This window comes from Eucalyptus grandis, chromosome 5 (genome assembly GCF_016545825.1).
Source record: "Eucalyptus grandis isolate ANBG69807.140 chromosome 5, ASM1654582v1, whole genome shotgun sequence".
NCBI lineage: Eukaryota > Viridiplantae > Streptophyta > Magnoliopsida > Myrtales > Myrtaceae > Eucalyptus > Eucalyptus grandis.
The window spans coordinates 22,817,683-22,830,009 of record NC_052616.1 but is presented as its reverse complement, the minus strand read 5'-3'; positions in this window follow the sequence as shown (position 1 = coordinate 22,830,009).

The following is a 12,327-nucleotide window of genomic DNA, read 5'->3' as shown; positions in this document are numbered from 1 at the left end:
CCAACTGGTGTCTTCGAGAAAGTCGAGACCCCACAAATGGATGCCCGAGAAAGGTCGGCGCATCCTCCCGAGAAAGGTTGGGTTCCAACCGGGTGTCTTCGATGTGTCGACATCCCACAAATCGATGCCCTGAGAAAGGTCGATGCATCCTCTCGAGAAAGGTCGGGTTCCAACTGGTGTCTTCGACAGAAGTCCAACACCCCACAAATCGATGCCCTGAGAAAGGTCGGCGCATCCTCCCGAGAAAGGTCGGGTTCCAACTGTTGTCTTCGACGAAGTCGAGAGCCCACAAATGGATGCCCCGAGAAAGGTCGGCGCATCCTCCGAGAAAGGTCGGGTTCCAACGGTGTCTTCGACGTGTCGACATCCCACAAATCGATGCCCCGAGAAAGGTCGGCGCATCCTCCCGAGAAATGTCGGCTTAACCGGTGTTTTCGAAAGAAGTCGACATCCCACAAATCGATGCCCTGAGAAAGGTCGATGCATCCTCTCGAGAAAGGTCGGGTTCCAACTGGTGTCTTCGACAAGTCAAACACCCCACAAATCGATGCCCCGAGAAAGGTCGGCGCATCCTCCCGAGAAAGGTCGGGTTCCAACCGTTGTCTTCGACGAAGTCAGAGACCCCACAAATGGATGCCCTGAGAAAGGTCGGCGCATCCTCCCGAGAAAGGTCGGGTTCCAACTGGTGTCTTCGACAGAAGTCAGACATCCCACAAATCGATGCCCTGAGAAAGGTGGGCGCATCCTCCCGAGAAAGGTCGGGTTCCAACCGGTGTCTTCGACGTGTCGACATCCCACAAATCGATGCCCCGAGAAAGGTCGGTGCATCCTCGCGAAAAGGTCGGGTTCCAACCGGTGTCTTCGACGTGTCGGACACCCCACAAATCGATGCCCCGAGAAAGGTCGGCGCATCCTCCCGAGAAAGGTCGGGTTCCAACCGTTGTCTTCGACGTGTCGACACCCCACAAATCGATGCCCGGATAAAGGTCGGGTTCCAACCGGTGTCTTCGATGTGTCGACACCCCACAAATCGATGCCCCGAGAAAGGTTGGCGCATCCTCCCGAGAAAGGTCAGTTCCAACCGGTTTGTTCGACGTAAGTCGACACCCCACAAATCGATGACTTGAGAAAGGTCGGTGCATCCTCCCGAGAAAGGTCGGGTTGCAACTGGTGTCTTCGACAGAAGTCAGAGACCACACAAATGGATGCCCTGAGAAAGGTCGGTGCATCCTCTCGAGAAAGGTCGGGTTCCAACCGGGTGTCTTCGACGAAGTCGACACCCCACAAATCGATGCCCCGAGAAAGGTCGGCGCATCCTCCCGAGAAAGGTCGGGTTCCAACTGTTGTCTTCGACAGAAATCAGACACCCCATAAATCGATGCCCCGATAAAGTCGAGTTCCAACGGTGTCTTCGACGGAAGTCGACACCCCACAAATCGATGCCCCGAGAAAGGTTGGCGCATCCTCCCGAGAAAGGTCAGTTCCAACCGGTGTCTTCGACGGAAGTCGACACCCCACAAATCGATGCCCGAGAAAGGTCGGTGCATCCTCCCGAGAAAGGTCGGGTTCCAACTAACCGGTGTCTTCGACGTGTCGACACCCCACAAATCGATGCCCCGAGAAAGGTCGGGTTCCAACCGGTGTCTTTGGACAAGTCAAACACCCCACAAATCGTTGCCCGAGAAAGGTCGGGGCATCCTCCCGAGAAAGGTCGGGTTCCAACTAGTCTCTTCGACGTGTCATACACCCCACAAATCGATGCCCTGAGAAAGGTCGGTGCATCCTCCCGAGAAAGGTCGGGTTAAAACCGGTGTCTTCGACGGAAGTTAGAGACCACACAAATTGATGCCCCGAGAAAGGTCGGCGCATCCTCCCGAGAAAGGTCGGGTTCCAACGGGTGTCTTCGACGTGTCAAACACCCCACAAATCGATGCCCCGACAAAGGTCGGGGCATCCTCCCGAGAAAGGTCGGGTTCCAACCGGTGTCTTCGACGGAAGTCGACACCCCACAAATCGATGCCCCGAGAAAGGTCGGGGCATCCTCCCGAGAAAGGTAGGGTTCCAACCGTGTCTTCGACGTGTCGACACCCCACAAATCGATGCCCCGAGAAGGGTCGGTGCATCCTCCCGAGAAAGGTCGGGTTCCAACTTGTCTTCGACGTGTCGACACCCCACAAATCGATGCCCCGAGAAAGGTCGGGTTCCAACCGGTGTCTTCGAAAGAAGCCGACACCCCACAAATCGATGCCCCGAGAAAGGTCGGGTTCCAACTGGGTGTCTTCGACCAGTCACACACCCCACAAATCGTTGCCACGAGAAAGGTCGGGGCATCCTCCCGAGAAAGGTCTGGTTCCAACTAGTCTCTTCGACGTAAGTCGACACCCTACAAATCGATGCCCCGAGAAAGGTCGGTGCATCCTCCCGAGAAAGGTCGGGTTCCAACCGGTGTCTTCGACGAAGTCGAGACCACACAAATTGATGCCCCGAGAAAGGTCGGCGCATCCTCCCGAGAAAGGTCGGGTTCCAACTGGTGTCTTCGACAGAAGTCAAACACGCCACAAATCGATGCCCCGAGAAAGGTCGGGGCATCCTCCCGAGAAAGGTCGGGTTCCAACCGGTGTCTTCGGCGTGTCGACACCCCACAAATCGATGCCCCGAGAAAGGTCGGGGCATCCTCCCGAGAAAGGTCGGGTTCCAACCGGTGTCTTCGACGTGTCGACACCCCACAAATCGATGCCCCGAGAAAGGTCGGTGCATCCTCCCGAGAAAGGTCGGGTTCCAACTTGTCTTCGATGTAAGTCGACACCCCACAAATCGATGCCCGAGAAAGGTCGGGTTCCAACGGGTGTCTTCGACGTAAGTCAAACACCCCACAAATCGTTGCCCGAGAAAGGTCGGGGCATCCTCCCGAGAAAGGTCGGGTTCCAACTAGTCTCTTCGACAGAAGTCAGACACCCCACAAATCGATGCCCTGAGAAAGGTCGGTTCATCCTCCCGAGAAAGGCCGGGTTCCAACCGGTGTCTTCGACGTAAGTCGGGAGACCACGCAAATTGATGCCCCGAGAAGGTCGGCGCATCCTCCCGAGAAAGGTCGGGTTCCAACCGGTGTCTTCGACGAAGTCAAACACCCCACAAATCGTTGCCCCGAGAAAGGCCGGGGCATCCTCCCGAGAAAGGTCGGGTTCCAACTAGTCTCTTCGACGGAAGTCGACACCCCACAAATCGATGCCCCGAGAAGGTCGGTGCATCCTCCCGAGAAAGGTCGGGTTCCAACCGGTGTCTTCGACGGAAGTCGAGACCACACAAATTGATGCCCCGAGAAGGTCGGCGCATCCTCCCGAGAAAGGTCGGGTTCCAACTAGTGTCTTCGACGTGTCAAACACCCCACAAATCGTTGCCCCGAGAAAGGTCGGGGCATCCTCCCGAGAAAGGTCGGGTTCCAACTAGTCTCTTCGACGTGTCGAGACCCCACAAATCGATGCCCTAAGAAAGGTCGGGCATCCTCCCGAAAGGTCGGGTTCCAACCGGTGTCTTCGACGAAGTCGACACCCCACAAATCGATGCCCTGAGAAAGGTCGGTGCATCCTCCCGAGAAAGGTCGGGTTCCAACTGTTGTCTTCGACAGAAGTCAGACACCCCACAAATCGATGCCCTGAGAAAGGTCGGCGCATCCTCCCGAGAAAGGTCGGGTTCCAACTGGTGTCTTCGACGTGTCGACATCCCACAAATCGATGCCCCGAGAAAGGTCGGTGCATCCTCTCGAGAAAGGTCGGGTTCCAACCGTGTCTTCGACGTAAGTCAAACACCCCACAAATCGATGCCCCGAGAAAGGTCGGCGCATCCTCCCGAGAAAGGTCGGGTTCCAACTGGTGTCTTCGACAGAAGTCAGAGAGCCCACAAATGTATGCCCTGAGAAAGGTCGGCGCATCCTCCCGAGAAAGGTCGGGTTCCAACTGTTGTCTTCGACAGAAGTTAGAGACCCCACAAATGGATCCCCTGAGAAAGGTCGGCGCATCCTCCCGAGAAAGGTCGGGTTCCAACCTGTCTTCGACGGAAGTCGACATCCCACAAATCGATGCCCTGAGAAAGGTCGGTGCATCCTCTCGAGAAAGGTCGGGTTCCAACTGGTGTCTTCGACAGAAGTCAAACACCCCACAAATCGATGCCCTGAGAAAGGTCGGCGCATCCTCCCGAGAAAGGTCGGGTTCCAACCGTTGTCTTGGCGTGAAGTCGACATCCCACAAATCGATGCCCTGAGAAAGGTCGGTGCATCCTCTCGAGAAAGGTCGGGTTCCAACTGGTGTCTTCGACAGAAGTCAAACACCCCACAAATCGATGCCCTGAGAAAGGTCGGGGCATCCTCCCGAGAAAGGTCGGGTTCCAACTAGTCTCTTCGACGGAAGTCGACACCCCACAAATCGATGCCCCGAGAAGGTCGGCGCATCCTCCCGAGAAAGGTCGGGTTCCAACCGTTGTCTTCGACGAAGTCGACACCCCACAAATCGATGCCCCGAGAAAGGTCGGTGCATCCTCCCGAGAAAGGTCGGGTTCCAGCTGGTGTCTTCGACAGAAGTCAGACACCCCACAAATCGATGCCCTGAGAAAGGTCGGTGCATCCTCTCGAGAAAGGTCGGGTTCCAACGGGTGTCTTCGACGTGAAGTCAAACACCCCACAAATCGATGCCCCGAGAAAGGTCGGGCGCATCCTCCCGAGAAAGGTCGGGTTCCAACCGTTGTCTTCGACGAAGTCGGAGACCCACAAATGGATGCCTGAGAAGGTCGGCGCATCGTCCCGAGAAAGGTCGGGTTCCAACCGGTGTCTTCGACGTAGTGTCGACACCCCACAAATTGATGCCCCGAGAAAGGTCGGCGCATCCTCCCGAGAAAGGTCGGGTTCCAACCGGTGTCTTCGACGGAAGTCAAACACCCCACAAATCGATGCCCCGAGAAAGGTCGGGCGCATCCTCCCGAGAAAGGTCGGGTTCAACCTGTTGTCTTCGACGGAAGTCGAGACCCCACAAGTGGATGCCCCGAGAAAGGTCGGCGCATCCTCCCGAGAAAGGTCGGGTTCCAACTGGTGTCTTCGACAGAAGTCAAACACGCCACAAATCGATGCCCTGAGAAAGGTCGGGGCATCCTCCCGAGAAAGGTCGGGTTCCAACTGGTGTCTTCGACGGTCGGACACCCCACAAATCGATGCCCCGAGAAAGGTCGGGGCATCCTCCCGAGAAAGGTCGGGTTCCAACCGGTGTCTTCGGCGGAAGTCGACACCCCACAAATCGATGCCCGAGAAAGGTCGGTGCATCCTCCCGAGAAAGGTCGGGTTCCAACCGGTGTCTTCGACGGAAGTCGACACACCCACAAATCGATGCCCCGAGAAAGGTCGGGTTCCAACTCGGTGTCTTCGACAGAAGTCAAACACCCCACAAATCGTTGCCCTGAGAAAGGTCGGGGCATCCTCCCGAGAAAGGTCGGGTTCCAACTAGTCTCTTCGACAGAAGTCAGACACCCCACAAATCGATGCCCTGAGAAAGGTCAGTTCATCCTCCCGAGAAAGGTCGGGTTCCAACTGGTGTCTTCGACAGAAGTCAGAGACCACGCAAATTGATGCCCTGAGAAAGGTCGGCGCATCCTCCCGAGAAAGGTCGGGTTCCAACTGGTGTCTTCGACAGAAGTCAAACACCCCACAAATCGTTGCCCTGAGAAAGGTCGGGGCATCCTCCCGAAAGGTCGGGTTCCAACTAGTCTCTTCGACGTAAGTCGGACACCCCACAAATCGATGCCCCGAGAAAGGTCGGTGCATCCTCCAGAAAGGTCGGGTTCCAACCGGTGTCTTCGACGGAAGTCGAGACCACACAAATTGATGCCCCGAGAAAGGTGGCGCATCCTCCCGAGAAAGGTCGGGTTCCAACTAGTGTCTTCGACAGAAGTCAAACACCCCACAAATCGTTGCCCTGAGAAAGGTCGGGGCATCCTCCCGAGAAAGGTCGGGTTCCAACTAGTCTCTTCGACGGTCGAGACCCCACAAATCGATGCCCTAAGAAAGGTCGGGGCATCCTCCCGAGAAAGGTCGGGTTCCAACCGGTGTCTTCGACGTAAGTCGACACCCCACAAATCGATGCCCCGAGAAGGTCGGTGCATCCTCCCGAGAAAGGTCGGGTTCCAACCGTTGTCTTCGACGGAAGTCGACACCCCACAAATCGATGCCCCGAGAAGGTCGGCGCATCCTCCCGAGAAAGGTCGGGTTCCAAGTGGTGTCTTCGACAGAAGTCAGACATCCCACAAATCGATGCCCTGAGAAAGGTCGGTGCATCCTCTCGAGAAAGGTCGGGTTCCAACCGGTGTCTTCGACGTAAGTCAAACACCCCACAAATCGATGCCCCGAGAAAGGTCGGCGCATCCTCCCGAGAAAGGTCGGGTTCCAACCGGTGTCTTCGATGTGTCGAGAGCCCACAAATGTATGCCCGAGAAAGGTCGGCGCATCCTCCCGAGAAAGGTCGGGTTCCAACCGTTGTCTTCGACAGAAGTTAGAGACCCCACAAATGGATCCCCTGAGAAAGGTCGGCGCATCCTCCCGAGAAAGGTCGGGTTCCAACTGTTGTCTTCGACAGAAGTCAGACATCCCACAAATCGATGCCCTGAGAAAGGTCGGTGCATCCTCTCGAGAAAGGTCGGGTTCCAACGGTGTCTTCGGCCAGTCAAACACCCCACAAATCGATGCCCGAGAAAGGTCGGCGCATCCTCCCGAGAAAGGTCGGGTTCCAACTGTTGTCTTCGACAGAAGTCAGACATCCCACAAATCGATGCCCTGAGAAAGGTCGGTGCATCCTCTCGAGAAAGGTCGGGTTCCAACTGGTGTCTTCGACAGAAGTCAAACACCCCACAAATCGATGCCCTGAGAAAGGTCGGGCATCCTCCCGAGAAAGGCCGGGTTCCAACTAGTCTCTTCGACGAAGTCGACACCCCACAAATCGATGCCCCGAGAAGGTCGGCGCATCCTCCCGAGAAAGGTCGGGTTCCAACCGTTGTCTTCGACGAAGTCGACACCCCACAAATCGATGCCCCGAGAAAGGTCGGTGCATCCTCCCGAGAAAGGTCGGGTTCCGGCTGGTGTCTTCGACGGTCGACACCCCACAAATCGATGCCCCGAGAAAGGTCGGTGCATCCTCTCGAGAAAGGTCGGGTTCCAACCGGTGTCTTCGGCGAGTCAAACACCCCACAAATCGATGCCCCGAGAAAGGTCGGCGCATCCTCCCGAGAAAGGTCGGGTTCCAACCGTTGTCTTCGACGGAAGTCGAGACCCCACAAATGGATGCCCCGAGAAAGGTCGGCGCATCGTCCCGAGAAAGGTCGGGTTCCAACCGGTGTCTTCGACGTGTCGGACACCCCACAAATTGATGCCCCGAGAAAGGTCGGCGCATCCTCCCGAGAAAGGTCGGGTTCCAACCGGGTGTCTTCGACGAAGTCAAACACCCCACAAATCGATGCCCCGAGAAAGGTCGCGCATCCTCCCGAGAAAGGTCGGGTTCCAACCGTTGTCTTCGACGGAAGTCGAGACCCCACAAGTGGATGCCCCGAGAAAGGCTCGGTGCATCCTCCCGAGAAAGGTCGGGTTCCAACCGGTGTCTTCGACGGAAGTCGACACCCCACAAATTGTTGCCCTGAGAAACGTCGGCGCATCCTCCCGAGAAAGGTCGGGTTCCAACTGGTGTCTTCGACAGAAGTCAAACACCCCACAAATCGATGCCCTGAGAAAGGTCGGCGCATCCTCCCGAGAAAGGTCGGGTTCCAACTGTTGTCTTCGACAGAAGTCAGAGACCCCACAAATGGATGCCCTGAGAAAGGTCGGCGCATCCTCCCGAGAAAGGTCGGGTTCCAACCGGTGTCTTCGACAGAAGTCAGACACCCCACAAATCGATGCCCCGAGAAAGGTCGATGCATCCTCTCGAGAAAGGTCGGGTTCCAACGGTGTCTTCGACGTGTCTAACACCCCACAAATCGATGCCCCGAGAAAGGTCGGCGCATCCTCCCGAGAAAGGTCGGGTTCCAACCGTTGTCTTCGACGTAAGTCGAGAGCCCACAAATGGATGCCCCGAAAAGGTCGGGCGCATCCTTCCGAGAAAGGTCGGGTTCCAACTGGTGTCTTCGACAGAAGTCAGACATCCCACAAATCGATGCCCTGAGAAAGGTCGGCGCATCCTCCCGAGAAAGGTCGGGTTCCAACTGGTGTCTTCGACAGAAGTCAGACATCCCACAAATCGATGCCCTGAGAAAGGTCGATGCATCCTCTCGAGAAAGGTCGGGTTCCAACTAGTGTCTTCGACAGAATCAAACACCCCACAAATCGATTCCCCCGAGAAAGGCTCGGCGCATCCTCCCGAGAAAGGTCGGGTTCCAACTGTTGTCTTCGACAGAAGTCATAGACCCCACAAATGGATGCCCTGAGAAAGGTCGGCGCATCCTCCCGAGAAAGGTCGGGTTCCAACTGGTGTCTTCGACAGAAGTCAGACATCCCACAAATCGATGCCCTGAGAAAGGTCGGTGCATCCTCGCGAGAAAGGTCGGGTTCCAACTGGTGTCTTCGACAGAAGTCTAACACCCCACAAATCGATGCCCCGAGAAAGGTCGGCGCATCCTCCCGAGAAAGGTCGGGTTCCAACCATTGTCTTCGACGGAAGTCAGACACCCCACAAATCGATGCCCTAATAAAGGTCGGGTTCCAACTGGTGTCTTCGACAGAAGTCAGACACCCCACAAATCGATGCCCTGAGAAAGGTTGGCGCATCCTCCCGAGAAAGGTCAGGTTCCAACTGGTGTGTTCGACAGAAGTCAGAGACCACACAAATTGATGCCCTGAGAAAGGTCGGTGCATCCTCTCGAGAAAGGTCGGGTTCCAACTGGTGTCTTCGACAGCAGTCAGACACCCCACAAATCGATGCCCTGAGAAAGGTCGGCGCATCCTCCCGAGAAAGGTCGGGTTCCAACTGTTGTCTTCGACAGAAGTCAGACACCCCACAAATCGATGCCCTGATAAAGGTTGGGTTCCAACTGGTGTCTTCGACAGAAGTCAGACACCCCACAAATGAATGCCCTGAGAAAGGTTGGCGCATCCTCCCGAGAAAGGTCAGGTTCCAACTGGTGTCTTCGACAGAAGTCAGACACCCCGCAAATCGATGCCTTGAGAAAGGTCGGTGCATCCTCCCGAGAAAGGTCGGGTTCCAACCTGTGTCTTCGACGAAGTCGACACCCCACAAATCGATGCCCCGAGAAAGGTCGGGTTCCAACGGGTGTCTTCGACGTAAGTCGACACCCCACAAATCGATGCCCCGAGAAAGGTCGGGGCATCCTCCCGAGAAAGGTCGGGTTCCAACGGGTGTCTTCGACGAAGTCGACACCCCTCAAATCGATGCCCGAGAAAGGTCGGGGCATCCTCCCGAGAAAGGTCGGGTTCCAACCGGTGTCTTCGACGGAAGTCGGACACCCCACAAATCGATGCCCCGAGAAAGGTCGGTGCATCCTCCCGAGAAAGGTCGGGTTCCAACTGGTGTCTTCGACATAAGTCAGACACCCCACAAATCGATGCCTTGAGAAAGGTCGGGTTCCAACTGGTGTCTTCGACAGAAGTCAGACACCCCACAAATCGATGCCCTAATAAAGGTCGGGTTCCAACTGGTGTCTTCGACAGAAGTCAGACACCCCACAAATCGATGCCCCGAGAAAGGTTGGCGCATCCTCCCGAGAAAGGTCGGGGTTCCAACGGTGTGTTCGACGTGTCGGACACCGCACAAATCGATGCCCCGAGAAAGGTCGGTGCATCCTCCCGAGAAAGGTCGGGTTGCAACTGGTGTCTTCGACAGAAGTCAGAGACCACACAAATTGATGCCCTGAGAAAGGTCGGTGCATCCTCTCGAGAAAGGTCGGGTTCCAACTGGTGTCTTCGACGGCGGTCGACACCCCACAAATCGATGCCCCGAGAAAGGTCGGCGCATCCTCCCGAGAAAGGTCGGGTTCCAACCGTTGTCTTCGACGTGTCGACACCCCACAAATCGATGCCCTGATAAAGGTTGGGTTCCAACTGGTGTCTTCGACAGAAGTCAGACACCCCACAAATGAATGCCCTGAGAAAGGTTGGCGCATCCTCCCGAGAAAGGTCGGGTTCCAACCGGTGTCTTCGACGTGTCGACACCCCGCAAATCGATGCCTTGAGAAAGGTCGGTGCATCCTCCCGAGAAAGGTCGGGTTCCAACCTGTCTTCGACGTAAGTCGACACCCCACAAATCGATGCCCCGAGAAAGGTCGGGTTCCAACCGGTGTGTTCGACGGAAGTCGGACACCCCACAAATCGATGCCCGAGAAAGGTCGGTGCATCCTCCCGAGAAAGGTCGGGTTCCAACGGTGTCTTCAACGTGTCAAACACCCCACAAATCGATGCGGCGAGAAGGTCGGGTTCCAACCTGTCTTCGACGAAGTCAAACACCCCACAAATCGTTGCCCGAGAAAGGTCGGGGCATCCTCCCGAGAAAGGTCGGGTTCCAACTAGTCTCTTCGATAGAAGTCGACACCCCACAAATCGATGCCCTGAGAAAGGTCGGTGCATCCTCCCGAGAAAGGTCGGGTTCCAACTGGTGTCTTCGACAGAAGTCAGAGACCACACAAATTGATGCCCTGAGAAAGGTCGGCGCATCCTCCCGAGAGGTCGGGTTCCAACCGGTGTCTTTTGCGAAGTCAAACACCCCACAAATCGATGCCCTGAGAAAGGTCGGGGCATCCTCCCGAGAAAGGTCGGGTTCCAACTGGTGTCTTCGACAGAAGTCAGACACCCCTCAAATCGATGCCCTGAGAAAGGTCGGGGCATCCTCCCGAGAAAGGTCGGGTTCCAACTGGTGTCTTCGACAGAAGTCAGACACCCCACAAATCGATGCCCTGAGAAAGGTCGGTGCATCCTCCCGAGAAAGGTCGGGTTCCAACCGGTGTCTTCGACGAAGTCGACACCCCACAAATCGATGCCCCGAGAAAGGTCGGGTTCCAACCGGGTGTCTTCGACGAAGTCAAACACCCCACAAATCGTTGCCCCGAGAAAGGTCGGGGCATCCTCCCGAGAAAGGTCGGGTTCCAACTAGTCTCTTCGACGTGTCGACACCCACAAATCGATGCCCCGAGAAAGGTCGGGGCATCCTCCCGAGAAAGGTCGGGTTCCAACCGGTGTCTTCGACGAAGTCGACACCCCACAAATCGATGCCCCGAGAAAGGTCGGGTTCCAACCGGTGTCTTCGACGGAAGTCGACACCCCACAAATCGATGCCCCGAGAAAGGTCGGTGCATCCTCCCGAGAAAGGTCGGGTTCCAACCGGTGTCTTCGACGAAGTCAAACACCCCACAAATCGATGCGCCGAGAAAGGCCGGGTTCCAACCGGTGTCTTCGACCAAGTCAAACACCCCACAAATCGTTGCCCCGAGAAAGGTCGGGCATCCTCCCGAGAAAGGTCGGGTTCCAACTAGTCTCTTCGATAGAAGTCGACACCCCACAAATCGATGCCCCGAGAAAGGCCGGTGCATCCTCCCGAGAAAGGTCGGGTTCCAACCGGTGTCTTCGACGGAAGTCGAGACCACACAAATTGATGCCCTGAAAGGTCGGCGCATCCTCCCGAGAAAGGTCGGGTTCCAAGCTCGGTGTCTTCGGCGGAAGTCAAACACCCCACAAATCGATGCCCTGAGAAAGGTCGGGGCATCCTCCCGAGAAAGGTCGGGTTCCAACCGGGTGTCTTCGACGGAAGTCGACACCCCTCAAATCGATGCCCCGAGAAAGGTCGGGGCATCCTCCCGAGAAAGGTCGGGTTCCAACTGGTGTCTTCGACAGAAGTCGACACCCCACAAATCGATGCCCCGAGAAAGGTCGATGCATCCTCTCGAGAAAGGTCGGGTTCCAACTAGTGTCTTCGACGTAATCAAACACCCCACAAATCGATTCCCCGAGAAAGGTCGGCGCATCCTCCCGAGAAAAGGTCGGGTTCCAACCGTTGTCTTCGACGGAAGTCATAGACCCCACAAATGGATGCCCCGAGAAAGGTCGGCGCATCCTCCCGAGAAAGGTCGGGTTCCAACCGGGTGTCTTCGATGGAAGTCGACATCCCACAAATCGATGCCCCGAGAAAGGTCGGTGCATCCTCGCGAGAAAGGTCGGGTTCCAACGGTGTCTTCGACGAAGTCTAACACCCCACAAATCGATGCCCCGAGAAAGGTCGGGCGCATCCTCCCGAGAAAGTCGGGTTCCAACCGTTGTCTTCGACGGAAGTCGACACCCCACAAATCGATGCCCTAATAAAGGTC